A 15,303-nucleotide genomic window follows, 5' to 3' on the forward strand; every position below is an offset into this window, starting at 1 on the left:
AGACACGGGAGCTGCAAAGGAAGGAAGGTCGGAGGCGATCGCTCCCTGCAGCCCGGCAGGTAAATTTAATAGGGCCCTGCTTGCCGGCTGCAGGCACCCCAGGTAACCTCTTCATCCCATAGGGACAGGAAAACACTGGGGATTGTAGCGGGAAGGGGCTATTTAACCTCTTGTTTTCCTGTCCCTAATTAGGATGGGGAGGCTACCTCCAGGTGTGCTGTCATGGAGGGGATTGGAGAAAATAACATTATACTTACCTTCTGATGGCCCCCGGTCTTTTCTCCACTGCGTCCGGTCTCTTGTACGGCTCGCGGTGGTGTGAAAGGACCTTCCATGACATCATTTAGTTATGTGACAGGTCACGCGACCGCCGTGACCAGTTGAACATCCGCAACAAGACCACAGAGAAACAAATCAAGAAGAAACGTCACACTCACCGGAGTGTTGATCAGGTTCAGGAGATACTTCTTTCCCTCGTAAGTGTAAAACAGAGACGCAGTCAGGGCCTTCACCGTAATCCCGCGCTCCCTCTCCACCTGCAGCTTGTCCAGAACTTGCTTATTGGAGGAGGCTTTTGGCATACAACCTGAGGGAAGGAGCGAGACACCAGAATCCACACTGTTAGATCGTAGTGGCAGTGTCTCCCTCCATACTAGTCTGTCAATGGTAGCTTGTTTCTGTGTTTTATATATGTATTTTAGGTGTGTAAACCCTCTTCATGTGTACAGCAGCCTGGAATGAACGCTGCTTAAAAAATAAATAATAGAGTAAGGCCTCATTCAGACTTTCATCAGCTTTGTTTTGCATCCGAGAAGCTCTAAACTTTGATTTGGATCAAAGTCCGACAGGTCAACGTGTTTCGGTGAAAAATATGCGGTCCACAGAAATATGTGAACAGCCCTAGACTATAATAGATATGAGCTCTGTGAAAAACATGGATCGAGCTCGTACGAAATCCAACATTTCATTCTATAAATCTACATAAATTAAGTAACGTGCCAAATTGCTTTTTTTTTGGTTTATGTTTTGTTTATGTACGGAGGGAAAGTTCCCAGTGCTAGTGTCTAGCTCACTGATTTTCCTTGCTTGGTGCCTGACGTCCCAAAAAACTGACAGTGAGCTATCAATCAAGATAAAGAGGCTGGTGCTGGGCAGGGAAGCAACCTTGGAAGGCTGAGGCTTGGTTAGTGCTCCGTTACACCCAGAGCACTCAGAAATGCAGCAACAGATAAAAGATATAGAGGTGTCTATGGATTTAGCTTTCCAAATCCTGCATGGTCATGAATGGGAATTGGAGGGAGGGGTATATCTGATGGATACCCTTGAATTGTTAATTGGCAATTGCAGTTCACATAGTTGCATATTACTTAATCATTAGAGCTACAAAAATTTGCACTTCAAGCACCAGTAAAACAGAGGCCAAAAAAGATTCCTTAGAGGCATCTGGTCACTATTAGTGATGATCGAGCGTGTTCCATCAACCCCTTCGGCGAGCACGCTCAGGTGCTCGCCGAGTATTTTGGCATGCTCGGCATTTCTTTTAAGGTCGCCGTGCCTGCAAGTGTCACGGCTGTTAGCGTGCTCGCTGAATGGGTTCATAGAACACGCTCAATCATCACTAGTCACTATACATTAGTATACAATAAAAAAACACATATCACATAGTGAATAACACAGACACTATTCAATACAGCAGGGTTGAGGTGTACTTTGTGGGACAAACTTACAGCATTTTTGAAAGACGCCATTCACTTTACTGTGCAACATATAGAAAAAAAAGGGCAATGAATTCCAAATAAAGTGAAATGGTGCAGAAGAAAACGAAAACATTTTACTGCTTTTAAAAAATTCTAAACTTTGCAAACAAATTGTTTGGCTTGTGTTTCAATTTTCTAAGACCGTTTTTAATACCATTTTGGGGTACAACTTTTTGATTGCTCCATCAAATGTATAGCCGTAAGTTACTTACCGGTAACGGGATTTTTCAGAGACAGCACCACGAGAGAGGGGATCGGCCCACCAAGGAGAGGAAACCTACAGGCTTAAAAGGGCGCCACCTCTCTCCCGCCTCAGTTGGGATTACAGAGCATTGAGAGGACTGCCAGGTTAATAAACACAGCAAACAATCACAAAATTGCCATACCAGACGACACCTATTGAGTGTGATATTATAATTAATAAAAGGGGAGTGTTCCCACAAACGTGAAAGGAGGAAATATAAGGGTGCTGTCATGGTCTCCGAAAAATTCCATTACCGGTATGTAATTTAAGATTTTATCGGTCTACCATGACAGCACCACGAGAGAATTACAGAGATGAAGTAATCTATTGAAGGACCACAGCCTGGAACACTCTTCTCCCAAAGGTGAGGTCAGCCGATACACCCATATCTAACCTATCGTGTCTATGGAATGTAGAGGGACAGGACCAGGTAGCAGCCTTACATATGTCTTCTATCGAGACACCTGTCTTCTCAGCCCAGGAGGGGTGGGGTGGGATGAGCCTTCAGCCCTTCTGGCACTTCCTCGCCGCTAGATGTACAGACCAAAAGTTTGGACACATCTTCTCATTTAAACATTCTTCTGTATTTTCATGACTATGAAAATTGTACATTCACACTGAAGACATCAAAACTATGAATTAACACATGTGGAATTATATACTTAACAAAAAAGTGTGAAACAACTGAAAATATGTCTTATATTCTAGGTTCTTCAAAGTAGCCACCTTTTGCTTTGATGACTGCTTTGCACACTCTTGGCATTCTCTTGATGAGCTTCAAGAGGTAGTCACCGGAAATGGTTTTCACTTCACAGATATGCCTTGTCAGGTTTAATAAGTGGGATTTCTTGCCTTATAAATGGGGTTGGGACCATCAGTTGTGTTGTGCAGAAGTCTGGTGGATACACAGCTGATAGTCCTACTGAACAGACTGTTAGAATTTGTATTATGGCAAGAAAAAAGCAGCTAAGTAAAGAAAAACGAGTGGCCATCATTACTTTAAGAAATGAAGGTCAGTCAGTCCGAAAAATTGGGAAAACTTTGAAAGTGTCCCCAAGTGCAGTTGCAAAAACCATCAAGCGCTACAAAGAAACTGGCTCACATGAGGACGGCCCCAGGAAAGGAAGACCAAGAGTCACCTCTGCTTCTGAGGATAAGTTTATCCGAGTCACCAGCTTCAGAAATCGCAGTTTAACAGCAGCTCATATTAGAGACCAGTTCAATGCCACACAGAGTTCTAGCAGCAGACACATCTCTTCAACAACTGTTAAGAGGAGACTTTGTGCAGCAGGCCTTCATGGTAAAATAGCTGCTAGGAAACCACTGCTAAGGACGGGCAACAAGCAGAAGAGACTTGTTTGGGCTAAAGAACACAAGGAATGGACATTAGACCAGTGGAAATCTGTGCTTTGGTCTGATGAGTCCAAATTTGAGATCTTTGGTTCCAACCACCGTGTCTTTGTGCGACGCAGAAAAGGTGAACGGATGGACTCTACATGCCTGGTTCCCACCGTGAAGCATGGAGGAGGAGGTGTGATGGTGTGGGGGTGCTTTGCTGGTGACACGGTTGGGGATTTATTCAAAATTGAAGGCATACTGAACCAGCATGGCTACCACAGCATCTTGCAGCGGCATGCTATTCCATCTGGTTTGCGTTTAGTTGGACCATCATTTATTTTTCAACAGGACAATGACCCCAAACACACCTCCAGGCTGTGTAAGGGCTATTTGACCAAGAAGGAGAGTGATGGGGTGCTACGCCAGATAACCTGGCCTTCACAGTCACCAGACCTGAACCCAGTTGTTTCACACTTTTTTGTTAAATATATAATTCCACATGTGTTAATTCATAGTTTTGATGCCTTCAGTGTGAATGTACAATTTCCATAGTCAAGAAAATACAGAAAAATCTTTAAATGCGAAGGTGTGTCCAAACTTTTGGTCTATACTGTATATGATAGAGAAATGGCCTCCTAATTCCATCTAGCTATGGTGGACTTCGTGACCTTAGACCGTTCCTAGCCCCTTGGTAGGATATAAACAACGAGTTATCTTTCGTAAAGCTTTTGGTAACTGAATGGTACCTAACCAGACATCTCCTCACTTCTAACGTATGTAACTCCACCTCTTTCTGGTTACTAGGATGTGGACAAAAGGAGGGTAGGAGGACTTCCTGAAGTCTGTGGAAACGAGTAGCTACCTTAGGGAGAGAGAGTGATTTTTAGACCAGATCCTGCCTATCATCCAGAATTTGAGTAAACGGCGAGGCCATAGACAGGGTCTGGATGTCACTAATGCTCCTGGCCGAGGTTAAAGATATTAAAGCGGTCTTAAGAGAGAGGGATTTAAGGGTTGCTGACTATTAGCTCAAACGGCGAGCTAGTCAAGGCCTTTAGAACCAAATTTAAATCCCAGGGAACCAAGCTGCTTTTAATAATGAGTCTAGATCTAAAAGCTGCCTTAATGAACCGAGAAACCCAGTAGCTACAAGCTACATCACAGCTATATAGGTCACCCAAGGCAGAAATCTGTACTTTAAGGGTGCTGGTGGATAACCCTAGTTCAAGACCTTTTTGTAAAAACTCCAAAGATTTGTCCTATTGGCACCCCTTCCCCATCAACCCCAGAACCAGAGAAAGACAAAAACTTTCTCCAACTTGTGGCATAAATCTGGGTTGTAACAGGTTTTCTCCTGTGCAGGATGGTTACTAGACCTTTGGATAAACCTTTCTGATTTGGCAGTGTCCTTTCAAGTTCCACACCGTCAAGTGGAGGCCAGTTGCTTGAGGATGGAATATCGGACCCCGGAGAAGGAGATATGGAATCTCTGGAAGAACCCAAGGATCAGAGATGGACATGTTCCTCAGGCATGAGAACCAGGGCCTCCTGGGCCAAAAGGGTGCGATCAGCAGAACCCTGGCCTTCTCCTCCCTGATCTTTCTTATTACCATGAGAAGAACATCCAACCAGGGGGGGAGGAGTCATACGCCAGGCTGAAATACCAACGTATCAGGAAAGCGTCCACAGCTAGAGGATTTAGGGAACACAAGATCTTTGTCTTCCGATTTAGTTTTGTGGCAAATGGATCTACCTGACCGGAGGCCCCCCCATCTTCGGCTATTTGGGTAAAAATTCCTTGATTTAGTTCCCATTCCCCTTGCATCAGAGGATAGCAGCTTAGGAAATCTGCTCTCATGTTTTCTTTTTCCATTATATGGAGGGCCATCAGGGAAAGGAGGTGACTTTCTGTAATCTGGAAGAGATGATCTGTCACTCTCATCAGCGATCTTGACCATGTATCCCCCTGGTGGTTCACATATGCTACCGCAACTAGATTATCCAAGAGGATCTTTACATTCTGGCCCTGAAGGAAAGGTAAGAAATTATTCACCGCCTTGTCTACCGCCAGAAGTTCTTTTGAATTGGAGGAGAGACCCTTTTTAATATCTGACCAGGTCCCCTGGGCTACCATATCTCCCAGATGGGCTCCCCACCCTCTCGGACTCGCATCTGTGGTAATTGTTCTAGTGACCCTAAGTACCCAGGGAACCCCTCGAGAAAGGTTAGGCTCATCCTGCCACCACTATAAAGATTTTACTGACCGGGGTGATAAGGACATCTTCCAAGTGCCCCTTAAGAGAAACTTCATTATGTAGCACATCCCACTGTAGAACTGTGGCGCCCCTGAAGGTTCGACCGCCACAGGGATGCTGCACTTCTGTAATGGAGTGTAGTGTTCCTCCTCCGAGGTAAGAACAGCGTGATGGTCGGGACCCAACCTTTGCATCCAACACCACATTTCTCCACCAGGGGGGCTAGTATGCACCAGGTGCTGCCCTCCTGGTTACAGGGAGACTGGGGAACCAAGAGTGAGGGGAACCAGTTAGTGGGTGAGGGTTGAGGACTTACAATTTAGTGACACTTTAAATTTCATATTTAATAAAAAGCCATCTTTGGTTTTGGTCTTTGTGCTGTTAATTACTGTGAGGTATTGTGATCTCCCACCCTGAACGTGGATCCTGTGTGGACCTGCAGTGGATGGAGACACAGCCCTCATACCCCAGCCTTGGGACGGGGGGCAGGTTGCAGACGAGGAATGTCTCAACCCGGTCAAGGACCACGACCAAGAAGGCCCGGAGCTTAAGAGTGTAGCTCCACAGCTAATGGATCCCGGGGAGGATGCAGACGGAGCAGTGTACGCCACCTGTCCTCACCATCTGATATATTCAGAGGGAGTCCGGCTGCAAGAGGGGTACCGGCCCCGACACCCGACCTTGCTTCTCCATGTCCTGGTTGGTAAAGCCTGGTAGGCCCAGAGGATCCCATCGGGTATCGGAAGGAGCGGAGCTGCCACCCGTGCCCTTGTTCTGAGAGGAGTTCAGAGGGAGACCTGGCCTATCTACACACACAGACAGGAGAGGATACGGTCTGTAGTTCAGGAACACTCTGGTGCGGGGTCCCGATTGAATGCTGGACTTGCTCGGAGGTTGTCGGACCCCCATCCCTGGTGACTGCAGGACTCCGTGGGGATCAGGGAGTCGCCTTCCTTCTGCCATCTCTAATGTGAGTAAAGCCTTGGAAGTTCACCCCTATGGCCTTCGGACTGTTTATTCTGCGCTACACCGCGCGACGTGGCATCCGTTCTTCCTCCACTACTACCCCCTCCATCCTTCCTGTCCCTCTGCCCTGAGGCCTTGCTCCGCCTGTGAGGAGTAGTAATAACTCTGGCCGCCGTAACACTATGCCTCAGCGGACTGCAGCGGCGCTGGTGGCCTTCACCAGGTGCCACAGGTGGCGTAGTCGTAAATCAGCCACTCAACCCGGATAAGCCCACACCATCTCTTTTAATGTGACGGCCCTGAGCACGGGTCGGGTCCGGGCCACGGCTGCACCCCATCTCTCCATCACAGGACCCGACTCCGAGTCCCCCATCTCCCAGGGTAAAGAAAAGGGCTTTTTCGAGTAAGAGACGTCACGCTATCACTTGTGGGGGGTTTCTGCTGTTTTCGCATGTCAGGGGCTCTCCAAATGTGATATGGCATCCACTTTTTTCATATGGCATTTTGTTTTCATAATGGCATTACGGCATTCATTTTAATATGGTGATATGACATTCAGTCTTTTTTGCGTTCAAAAAGTCGAAACGGTGCTCCTTCCCTTCCGAGCCCTGTCATGTGCCCAAACAATAGTTTTCCCCCACATATGGGGTATCAACATGCTCAGTAGAAATTACACAACAAATTTTGTGGTTCATTTTATCTTGTTACCCTTGTGAAAATAAAAAAATTGGGGCTATAGTAAAATTTTTGTGAAAAAAAGTAAAATGTTCATTTTTCTTTCCACATTGCTTTAGTTCCTTTTGGGTATTTTCTGTCATAAAGGCCCCTCAAAGTCACTTCAAATGTGATGTGGTCCCTAAAAAAATGGTTTTGTAAATTTTGTTGGAAAAATTAGAAATCGCTGGTCAACTTTTAAACCTTCTAACTTCCTAACAAAAAAAATGTTTTAAAAATTGTGCTGATGTAAAGTAAACATATGAGAAATGTTATTTATTAACTATTTTGTGTGACATAACTCTCTGGAATTAAAAGTTTGAAAATTGCAAAATTATCAAAATTTTCACCAAATTGTCATGTCAAAATTGGTTACCACTATCATGAAGTACAATATGTCACTAAACACAATCTTAGAATCAGTGGGATCCATTGTAAAATAAGAAGAAAATAATAAAATCCTTATACTCACATGTCCTATGTGTCCCTAGCTGTAATTCTCTGACCGCTGACGCTGAGGAGCCGAGGAGAATGAGCCGCTCCGGCGAGCGGGCCCCGAAGCTGAGCTCAGGAGCGGTGTCCTGTCACTCAGTGAGCGCAGCTCCGGGGCCACTATCCGGGGAACACTTAGGACCATAGGCAGATTATAATGAGGGCAATCTGGGCTACCGCCCGGGGCCCCGGGGCTCCGGGGAGCCCCGGGGGGTCCATGGCCAAGGTTAAAGGATCCCTCACTTTACACACTTAACATCTTTTATCCATTGTTAAAAAGCGTCATAGATTTCAAGCTTTTTTCATAGTGTTTTTCACCCTTGAATTTGTTCCAGAAAATTAAGTATTGCTCCTGGAAAATTAATGTAATTACACATGTGTTGGTATAGATATGTTTATTTCATTTGTATGTAATGGAACAACACAAAAAAACAAACAAAAAAGGCAAATTGGACATAATTTCACACAAAACTCCCAAAATGGGCCAAACCAAAATGTTGGCACTTTTCCAAAGTTGTAGGTAAACAACTTTGTTTCAAGCATATGATGCTCATTCAAACTCACCTGTGGCAAGTAACAGGTTTGAGCAATATGAAATCATACCTGAAACCAGATAAAAAGGTGAGAAATTTACATATTCTTTGCATTGTATGACTGTGTGTGCCAAACTAAGCATGGAGAACACAAAGAGGAGAAGAGAACTGTCTGAGGAGTTGAGAACCAAAATTGTTGAAAAATATCAACAATCTCAAGGTTACAAATTAATCTCCAGAGATCTTGATGTTCCTTTGTCCATGGTGCGCAAACATTATCAAGAAGTTTACAACCCATGGCACTGTAGCTAATCTCTCTGGATGTGGACAGCCGAGAAAAATTGATGAAAGGTTGCAACGCAGGATAGTCCAAATGGTGGATAAGCAACCCCAATCAAGTTCCAAAGATATTCAAGCTGTCCTGCATGCTCAGGGTGCATCAATGTCAGCGTGAACTATATGTAGTCTTTTGAATGAAATGAATCACCATGGCAGGAGACCCAGGAGGACCCCACTGCTGACATAGATACATAAAAAAGCTAGACTACAATTTACCAATATGTGCGTGAGTAAGCCTAAATCCTTTTGGGAAATCATCTTGTGGACAGATGAAACCAAGATAGAGCTTTTTGGTGAAGCACATCATTCTACTGTTTACCAAAAATGGAATGAGGACTGCAAAGAAAAGAACACAGTACCTACAGTCATATATGGTGGAGGTTCAAAGATGTTTTGGGGTTGTTTTGTTGCCTCTGGCACTCATTGCTTTGACTGCGTGCAAAGCATCATGAAATCTGAAGATTACCAAAGGATTTTGGGTCACAATGTAGTGTGTATTGTCAGAAAGCTGGGTTTGCGTCCTAGGTCATGGGACTTCGAGCAGGACAATTACCCCAAACATATTTCAAGAAGCACCAAGAAATGGATGGGAATAAAGTGCTGGAGAGTTCTGAAGTGGCAGCAATGAGTCCGGATCTAAATCCTTTTGAACACCTGTGGATTTAGATCCGGACTCATTGCTTAGTCCGGATCTAAATTGCTCTTAAAATTGCTCTTGGGAGGAGACACACTTCACATATGGGAGACCTGGGACAGTTTGCAAAAGAAGAGTGGTCTACATACTTTTATATATATATATATATATATATATATATATATATATATATATATATACATATATATATATATATATGTATAATACTTGACACCTAATGGGAGCCAAAGGCCAAAGAAGGGGGCATTGTCCTACGTAGGGGCCACATAGGGAGACATTATTTTAATTGGGGTCCAAGGAGGGGGACATTATTTTAAATGGGGGCCCCAAGAGGGGACATTATTGTAAATTTTGTCTAAAAAGGGGGGCATCATACCATGGGAGCAAAAGGGGAACATTATGATAAATGGTGGCCAAAGAAGGGGACTTTATTCTAAATGAGGACCAAAAAGAGAGACATTGTACTACAGGGGGCCAAAGAGAGTTATATATAATAATATTTTTTATTTAATTTCTATATTTAGTAGAGACATGTACAAACTGAATAAGACAATACAGATTATCACATAATTCATGACATACTAAGAGGAGTGAAGGCCCTGCTAACAAGCTTACAGTCTATGAAGATATAGGAGTGACACAAAAGATAAAAAGGTGCTTGTCATGTATGGTCCGGCCATGATTATTATAAACAGGGGAATTCAAATACCATTACATGAACCAGTCATCAGCCAGAATCTGTATAAGTACAGATACAAGGAGCTGTAGAGTGCATGGAGGCTGTGGATACAGATGAGTGAAGGGACCAGATTCTGGAGAAAATTAAGGAAGGGAGAACAGGGCATAGTTAGATTAACCATATTCTGTGGGATAGTGCATTCCAGAGAACTGCTGCAGCACAAGAGAAGTCCTGAAGATGGGGGTAGAAGGTTTTGATTACAGAGGATGCTAGTCTTAGGTAGATAGTTGATTTTACATTTCTGGATTCTGTAGATTTGTGATTTGTATTAAACAACAAAAAAAAAACAACAACAATCCGAGGTGTCAGTATTCTTTAATGAGGACATAGCCCTCATGGTTTGTAATTCCAGTGTGTGATGATTAAATAAATGTTGTGATTAAGGTGCAGTTACTGCAGTATATCACAGATCAATTAATCCACAGTCACACTAGCTATGTATACGGATGTCCCCCAGGCCGATACCCCAGCAGTTGTTTCGGGATGCCTTGCCTTCTGCTGCTTTAGAAGATGCAGGTCATCCTTGTACATTTATCTGTATAGAAATAAATGGTTCGAGGCATGGTCATTAATTTTCCACAAAGCACTCTGCTACTATGCAAGCCAAATAATTTGTCCCTTTTTCCTTTCTGTTAAATTTGGGAATTATACAATAGATAACAGTCACATATTATCCTGTATATGATATCTGACTTCTGTAATCACTGTATACCATATACCAGTCATATATTATCCTGTATACTGCAGGTGCTATACTATGTGTATAGACATCAGATGATATATAGACTCCTTCATCATATCCTATGAGCTTTATTTATTGTTGTGGAGTTCAATTGTTTCCCATGGTATTTAATGGGTATTTTTAGAAATTACTTTTGTTATGTTTTTATATGTATTTTTAATAAAGGCATTTTTTTATTGCTTCAGTTGTACGTTGTTATTGTGGCTACTAGAATGGGAGTAACACTCAATCAGGTCAAAGAAGTATAGATGCACAAGTTTGATAAAAAGATTTGGAACTTTTATTGAATTATTTAAAAGAAATTTATAAAACACACATAAAGGGGAAGTGAACCAATGAAGGTGCCTGCAGTGCTAGTAACAAGGGTAGTCAATCATTTATTCTGTTTAACAAGACTTACAAAAGGAGATCATATCAATGAACCCAGTGATAAATACATGAAGAATTAAATAAATAAATAAGTAAAAGGATCAGTATCCAAAATTCATTCATCTAGTAAGCATTAGTGGATAACAAGTACATACCTTAAAGTATCCAGCATAGATAAATGTAGTCAAAATGCCATGAAAGTATATATCTATAAATATGTCAATAGGTCATATAGAGAGAAGCCATAAAGCCCACAAGTGGTAGACAAGTGTCAATATAGGGCAAAGTCAATCATGGCCCACAAAATACAGATGGTATCACCAAGCATAGAAATAAACAGATGGAATCATCAGGCATAGAGATAAACAGAATGTAAATAAAGACAATACAGCTGTCCTTACCTGCAGTTGAAAGGTTGTATTACAGATTGCACATTTTCTGTTAGTACAATAAACCTCATTTCAAGGCAGAAACATTACTGTGTCCAACAGTTATTACATATATCAAACTGAAATAGCTGTTGCAAAAACACCAATTTTTATAAAACATTAAGCTTAAGATTAATAGGGGTGCCCAAACTTTTTCATATAACTGTATTGTAATCGTAATAGTATATATTATAATATTTAGAGTATTCTAAACATAATTACTGTATATATTATAGTTTACTGCTAAGAACAAATGTAATAATTTAACAAGTAATTACAAATTTATAATGTGATATATATTAACTTGATGTTCATGTGCACACTATCTATGAAGTGGCATAAGGAACAAAATGGCTGAATTTTTGCATTTCTACCATGGTTGCACATACACCAATGTGATACATTTGCTGCAATTAGTGACATTTTTAAAGACTAGTAAATTCATGCCCTCTCTCTGATAATTTTAATAAATATCCCCAATTGAGCTGTTTTATAATCTAATTCTTCCCACGTGAATAAACCCCAGCGCGTTGTGTTCCTTAACACACAAAGTTGCTCTTGGATACTAATCTGCTTGTTCTTTTGTAGTTTTAATATTTTTTTGCTGTTTAGTAACTAATTATGAAATTGATGGCTGCTAACTATTGAATTTTTTAGTTTTTGAAGGATCTGGATTAGGATCTGGCGAGGAATTTGTCACAATAATCGGTCAAGATGAAGGATCTGGCATTGTCATCACTCCAGAAGGATCTGGCTCTGTAATCGGTCAAGATCAGGGATCTGGCATTGTCATCACTCCAGAATAAGGATCTGGCTCTGTAATCGGTCAAGATGAAGGATCTGGCATTATCATCACTCCAGAAGAAGGATCTGGCGCTATAATCGGTCAAGATGAGGGATCTGGCATTGTGATCACTCCAGAAGAAGGATCTGGCAACATAATCGGTCAAGATGAAGGATCTGGCATTATCATCACTCCAGAAGAAGGATCTGGCACAATAATCAGTCAAGATGAAGGATCTGGCATTGTCATCACTCCAGAAGGATCTGGCTCTGTAATCGGTCAAGATCAGGGATCTGGCATTGTCATCACTCCAGAATAAGGATCTGGCTCTGTAATCGGTCAAGATGAAGGATCTGGCATTATCATCACTCCAGAAGAAGGATCTGGCGCTATAATCGGTCAAGATGAGGGATCTGGCATTGTGATCACTCCAGAAGAAGGATCTGGCAACATAATCGGTCAAGATGAAGGATCTGGCATTATCATCACTCCAGAAGAAGGATCTGGCACAATAATCAGTCAAGATGAAGGATCTGGCATTGTCATCACTCCAGAAGAAGGATCTGGCGCAATAGTTGGTCAAGATGAAGGATCTGGCATTGTCATCACTCCAGAAGAAGGATCTGGTGCAACAATTGGTCAAGATGAAGGATCTGGCATAATCATCACTCCAGAAGAAGGATCTGGCACTATAATCGGTCAAGATGAAAGATCTGGTATTGTCATCCCTCCAGAAGAAGGATCTGGCACAAAATAATTGATCAAAATGAAGAATCTGGCATTTCAATCCCTCCAGAAGAAGGATCTGGCACACAATAATTGATCAAAATGAAGGATCTGGCATTTCAATCCCTCCAGAAGAAGGATCAGGCATTAGTTCTTTCTCTAAAAAATAAACTGGTTGAAAATATATACTATTGGGAAACCAGATCACTTTTGGACATTAAGGAGATGCCCCATCACATGTTTGTTAGTGTGATTTCTTCTTTTAGGTGCTTATTTTATGAACTTAATTCCACAAAGCCGAAATAAGGCAAAGTAATCCAACCTGCACTGTATTCATGCATTTATCTTGTGCCTTGTATCCAGTTCACAGTTGAATATCAGTATCTTATATTTTTTTCAATAATAAAAATAACTTTTGCAACATATTTCACTTCATTTCATATGAATTCTATTAATATTACAATGAGAAAATTAATTTAAAAAACTCCATTTGATCTCTGTAAACCAGGGCCGGACTGGGACAAAAAAGCAGCCCTGCAAGACAAACCCCACCAGCCCACATACTGTAACACTCATTACCCCAGATCAGTAAATTTGGCTTTACTTAGTCGTGCCCCTCATCACTCCCTTTAAGGAGTTATTTGATGAGCCACATGTGAATAGTGCAGCAGTGTGTATGATCCACCATAGCCCCACTAACATGGTGCTCTTCAGAGCTCTGGATCTCGGGATTATGGGGGTCTCAGTGGACGGACCCCCAGTGATTGGAAAGTTCTCAGGATAGGGGATACTTGGGATGTTTAAATTAGTTTTCCAATATTTATTCTTATTTTATCATAGGAATATTGAAAATAATAAACCAATATTAACCCAACCAAAGTCTAATGTTGCCTCACGACAACAGGACACAGAAAGTGGTACTGTGCAGTGTATATGTATATACAGGAAACAAGAAGTGGTACTGTGCAGTGTATATATACACGACAGGAGAAGTGGTACTGTGCAGTATATATATACAGGAAAGGAGAAGTGGGACTGTGCAGTGTATATGTATATACAGGAAACAAGAAGTGGTACTGTGCAGTGTATATATACACGACAGGAGAAGTGGTACTGTGCAGTATATATATATATACAGGAAAGGAGAAGTGGGACTGTGCAGTGTATATAAACAGGAGAAGTGGTACTGTGCAGTGTATATACACAGGACAGGAGAAGTGGTACTGTGCAGGAAAGGAGAAGTGGTACTGTGCAGTGTATATATACAGGACAGGAGGAGTGGTGCTGTGCAGTGTATATATACAGGAAACAAGAAGTGGTACTGTGCAGTGTATATTTACACGACAGGAGAAGTGGTACTGTGCAGTATATATATACAGGACAGGAGAAGTGGGACTGTGCAGTGTATATATACAGGAGAAGTGGTACTGTGCAGTGTATATATACAGGAGAATTGGTACTGTGCAGTGTATATGTAGCGCCCCAAGGGTTCGACCGCTACAGGGGTATTGCACCTCAGACCAGAGGTGTGATATTTCACTCCCGGGTAAGGATGGAGTATGGACCAGGGCTCAGTTAGCTGCATACAGCACACACACCCCATTTCCGAGGGACAGCTCAGCGGTGCTCCCACTAGACAGAAGTGCAGGCACGACCAACTATGTCCTTGTCTGGAGTGGGGAGGGGGGTGGAACACCCAGTGCTGTAGGGGCAGATAGGGGTTGGTTCCTGAGCGTAGATAGGAGCTCATTGGTTGCTGGTCCCCTGGGCTCATGGCTAGAGGGAGGTATAAAAGGTGGGCACCATCTTAGATCTAGGTTCTGTCCAGAGAAGAGAAGACAGGGAGTAGAGGCTCTGTAGGAGCTCTACTCCAGAGTGGGCCTAGTGAGAGGCCGAGGAGGAGAGTGGAGAGAGAGAGGAGGTGAAGTGGAGCTGAGATTACGTCTCATCCCAGCTCCACGAGAAAGGAACAGAAAAGGAGAAGAAGAGAGAGAGAGAGAAACAGAAGGGCTCAGGAACAAGAAGGTGGAAGGGACCCTAAGAACCCACGAGAATCCAGGGTGCAGGGTCAGGCAGATTAAGGGTACCAGATCCCAAGTTGGTGGAGGAGAAACAACCCTCAGCCAAAGACCGGAGGTCGTGATCATTTATTGGTGCGACACCTCATCAAACCTGCTAGGAAGGCACCATATAGGACAGCGGAGGACGGGGCCCACGTTTAA

Source organism: Phyllobates terribilis, unplaced genomic scaffold (genome assembly GCF_046119375.1).
Source record: "Phyllobates terribilis strain yellow unplaced genomic scaffold, ASM4611937v1 Scaffold_594__1_contigs__length_1004882, whole genome shotgun sequence".
NCBI lineage: Eukaryota > Metazoa > Chordata > Amphibia > Anura > Dendrobatidae > Phyllobates > Phyllobates terribilis.